Here is a 5,000-nt window from a genome sequence, read left to right as displayed (position 1 = left end):
CTATCTTATTTGTTTGCTTGGCCCACTGGACTTTGCGTGGGCTTTGCAACACTGTGTGCTAGGTTAAATCACGGCCAATAGAGTGAGTGTTTTTAATGATCCTGATCTGATAAGGGGACTAGAGGTAAAAGAGCCGTTAGGAGGCAGTGATCACAACACGATAAGTTTTACTCTGCAAATGGAAAGGTAGAAGGGAAAATCGGAAGTGTCTGTATTACAGTATAGCAAAGGGGATTACAGAGGCATGAGGCGGGAGCTGGCCAAAATTGACTGGAAGGAGGCCCTAGCAGGGAAGACGGTAGAACAGCAATGGCAGGTATTCCAGGGAATAATGCAGAGGTTGCAGGATCAATTTATTCCAAAGAGGTGGAAAGACTCTAAGGGGAGTAAGAGACACCTGTGGCTGACAAGGGAAGTCAGGGACAGCATAAAAATTAAGGAGAGGAGGTATAACATAGCAAAGAAGAGTGGGAAGACAGAGGATTGGGACTCTTTTAAAGAGCAACAAAAGTTAACTAAAGAGGCAATGCGGGGAGAAAAGATGAGGTGCGAGGGTAAACTAGCCAATAATATAAAGGAGGATAGCAAAAGTTTTTTTAGGTACGTGAAGAGGAAAAAAATAGTCAAGGCAAATGTGGGTCCCTTGAAGACAGAAACGGGGGAATTTATTATGGGGAACAAAGAAATGGCAGACGAGTTAAACCGTTACTTTGGGTCTGTCTTCACTGAGGAAGATACACACAATCTCCCAAATGTTCTAGGGGCCGGAGAACCTAGGGTGATGGAGGAACTGAAGGAAATCCACATTAGGCAGGAAATGGTTTTGGGTAGACTGATGGGACTGAAGGCTGATAAATCCCCAGGGCCTGATGGTCTGCATCCCAGGGTACCTAAGGAGGTGGCTCTAGAAATAGTGGAAGCATTGGAGATCATTTTTCAATGTTCTATATAGATTCAGGATCAGTTCCTGTGGATTGGAGGATAGCAAATGTTATCCCACTTTTTAAGAAGGGAGGGAGAGAGAAAACGGGTAATTATAGACCAGTTAGTCTGACATCAGTGGTGGGGAAGATGCTGGAGTCAATTAGAAAAGACGAAATTGCTGAGCATTTGGATAGCAGTAACAGGATCATTGCGAGTCAGCATGGATTTACGAAGGGGAAATCATGCTTGACAAATCTACTGGAATGTTTTGAGGATGTAACTAGGAAAATTGACAGGGGAGAGTCAGTGGACGTGGTGTACCTCGACTTTCAGAAAGCCTTCGACAAGCTCCCACATAGGAGATTAGTGGGCAAAATTAGGGCACGTGGTATTGGGGGTAGGGTACTGACATGGATAGAAAATTGGTTGACAGACGGAAAGCAAAGAGTGGGTATAAATGGGTCCCTCTCGGAATGGCAGGCAGTGACCAGTGGGGTACCGCAAGGTTCGGTGCTGGGACCCCAGCTATTTACGATATGCATTAATGACTTAGACGGAGGGATTAAAAGTACCATTAGCAAATTTGCAGATGATACTAAGCTGGAGGGTAGTGTGAATTGTGAGGAAGATGCAATAAGGCTGCAGGATGACTTGGACAGGTTGTGTGAGTGGGCGGATACATGGCAGATGCAGTTTAATGTAGATAAGTGCGAGGTTATTCACTTTGGAAGTAAGAGTAGAAAGGCAGATTATTGTCTGAATGGTGTCAAGTTAGGAGGAGGGGGAGTTCAACGAGATCTGGATGTCCTAGTGCATCAGTCAATGAAAGGAAGCATGCAGGTACAGCAGGCAGTGAAGAAAGCCAATGGAATGTTGGCCTTCGTAACCAGAGGAGTTGAGTATAGGAGCAAAGAGGTCCTTCTACAGTTGTAGCGGGCCCTGGTGAGACCGCACCTGGAGTACTGTGTGCAGTTTTGGTCTCCAAATTTGAGGAAGGATATTCTTGCTATGGAGGGCGTGCAGCGTAGGTTCACTAGGTTAATTCCCGGAATGGCGGGACGGTCGTATGTTGAAAGGCTGGAGCGATTGGGCTTGTATACACTGGTATTTAGAAGAATGAGGGGGGATCTTATTGAAACATATACGATAATTAGGGGATTGGACACATTAGAGGCAGGAAACATGTTCCCAATGTTGGGGGAGTCCAGAACAAGGGGCCACCGTTTAAGAATAAGGGGTAGGCCATTTAGAACGGAGATGAGGAAGAACCTTTTCAGTCAGAGAGTGGTGAAGGTGTGGAATTCTCTGCCTCAGAAGGCAGTGGAGGCCAGTTCGTTGGATGCTTTCAAGAGAGAGCTGGATAGAGCTCTTAAGGTTAACGGAGTGAGGGGGTATGGGGAGAAGGCAGGAACGGGGTACTGATTGAGAGTGATCAGCCATGATCGCATTGAATGGCGGTGCTGGCTCGAAGGGCTGAATGGCCGACTCCTGCACCTATTGTCTATTGTCTATTGTCTATAATCAACCACTTTATTTTGCCCGTCTTTGTGACTCCTCTTTGACACGTCGATCACCGCTGAGGCTGTTTTACCTGTTTCCCCTATGTACCGTAAGGTACACTCCTTACATTGAACTGCATACACCCCATTATTTCGCTCACGGGTTATCCTCTGTGCTATCCAGTCTCTCCTGTCACCCTGTTCTATGTTTTTGTCTATTACCCAGTGGGAGCAGGCCCCATATTGACATTAATTTGTAACCCTACTGCTCCCCTCGTCTGCTGGTTTTATCACCATCTCATGTTTATCCCTCAGCTCTGCCGTGGTCTCCCTCTCTTTTTTTCTGGTGAGGTTCGGCCTATCCTTTGTCATGGGCATATCCCAGGCTGTTTTAGTAACGTTCTTTTAAAACGTGTCGTGTTTGTTTGGCTTTACCCACGTTCCAGCATTAGAGGCCAATTTTTGCAATGTTTCCTGGGTGGGATTTGCCGGTTTTACAAATGGTGTCACTATCTCACCCTGCTTCCTGATACCCTTATGGGGTCGGCTCTGTTCTTGCAGAACCCTCGGGTGGTGCAGAGTCTGGGCCTTGTTATCAATATCTTGCCCTGCTTCCCGATACCCTTGCGGGTTCGGCTCTGTTCTTGCAGATCCCTCAGGTGGTGCAGAGTCTGGGCGGCATCGTCACCCAGCACACCGACGCCCACTGAAAATTACCCACGCACAGTGCGCGCCTGGAGCGGCAGTAGTTCAAACTACCCCTACCCCTACCCCTACCCCTACCGCTACCCCTACCCCTACCCCTACCCCTAACCCTAACCCTAACCCTAACCCTAACCCTAACCCTAACCCTAACCCTAACCCTAACCCTAACCCTAACCCTAACCCTAACCCTAACCCTAACCCTAACCCTAACCCTAACCCTAACCCTGACCCTAATGCAGGCAGAGTTATTTATAAAGTGGCCCAGACTCTGCACCACCTGAGGGTTTTGTAACAGAACCAACCCCATAAGGGTTTCAGGAAGCAGGGCAAGATATTGATAACAAGGCGCAGACTCTGCACCACCTCAGGGTTCTGCAAGAACAGAGCCGACCCCATAAGGGCATCAGGAATCAGGGCAAGATATTGATAAAATGGCCCAGACTCTGCACCACCTGAGGGTTCTGCAAGAACAGAGCCGACCCCATAAGGGCATCAGGAAGCAGGGCAAGATATTGGTAACAAGGCCCACGGGGAAGGCGGCATACTTTGGGGTTATTTTGTAGTGAGTTTTGAAGGCATGTGCTAGTGTTACGCATACCGAGGGCGCGCAAAGTTCGGCGCGCCCGGGCCAAAACGCCTCTGCTGGCCGCGGCCGAGTCGGCCGACGGATTGCCACGGACTTGCTTGACGACCTGTCACTCTCCGTGCATCGGTTGCACGCCCGGTTCGTCCTTTCCATTTGTTTCATGATGTACACGCGGCAGGCGGAATATTTTAAAAGCACTGTTCTGTTCGAAGTGCACAATGGCCGTTGGGGCAATGCAACTGGGGGTCGGTCGACCGGCTGACGACGCCTGCCTGCCGATTTGGTTCACGATGTCCCCGCCGAAGGCGGCATACTTGAAAGTACTGCCGTTCGCGGCGCGCAATTTGCAGGGGGGAGGAATTGTTAGTGGACGTCTGTGTGCTGGGTGACGATGCTTGCCGACTTGGTTCATGCCGTCCACGCCGAAGACGGCGCCGTTTAAAGTACTGCCGCTCGAGGTGCACAATTTGCGGGGGAATTGTTATTGGGCGTCGGCGTGCTGGGTGACGATGTGGAGATGAGGAACGCCGAGCCAGATCTATCTTATTTGTTTGCTTGGGCCACTGGACTTTGCATGGGCTTTGCATCATTGTGTGCTACGTTAAATCACGGCCAATTGAGTGAGTATTTTTTATTCAACCACTCTATTTTGCCCGTCTTTGTGACTCCTCTATGACACGCCGATCACCGCTGACGTGTTAATCTGCGTGTTAGGTATCTCGGGGGTCAGTTGGACGGACAGATGTGTAAGGGTTTTGTTCGGAAGGATCGTTGAGTGTAAACGGTGAACGGGGGTTAAAGGCCCTGAGGTTTCAATCCTCTAAAGAATGTAAAAGGTCTGACGCGTTAGCTAGCAGCTAATGAGGTGAACCTAGCAGCTAATGAGGCTCTCTCTCTCTCACGGCCCCGGGACTCCCTCCCTCCCTCCTCCCTCTTGGAACCCTCCCTGCGTGGGGGGGGGGCACGAAGAAAAAGAGGGTATAAGAAGAATCCAGTGGAAGGAGTAGGGACTGGGGGCGAGGTCAGACAGCCTATCCGGCTAATAAAGCATCATGAGGTTAGGTATAAACTCTGATGACTGCATAAACTCGCCCCTAATGGGGGGGGGGGGGGGCACTCTCTCCCCCACCCCTCTCTCCCCAGTGCCACTCCCTCCGACCCCCCCCCCACTCTCTTCGTGTCGCTGGGCCCGCCCGGCACGGCCCCGAGGATCACTCCCCGCGCGGCAACGGGACACCGGGTCGCCGGGCCCGCAGGGTCGTCAGTCGGGCGGGGGGGGGGGAGGG

Source organism: Rhinoraja longicauda, unplaced genomic scaffold (genome assembly GCF_053455715.1).
Source record: "Rhinoraja longicauda isolate Sanriku21f unplaced genomic scaffold, sRhiLon1.1 Scf001284, whole genome shotgun sequence".
Taxonomy (NCBI): Eukaryota; Metazoa; Chordata; class Chondrichthyes; order Rajiformes; family Arhynchobatidae; genus Rhinoraja; species Rhinoraja longicauda.
The sequence above is the reverse complement of the archived record's forward strand: the minus strand, read 5'-3'. Positions refer to the sequence as shown.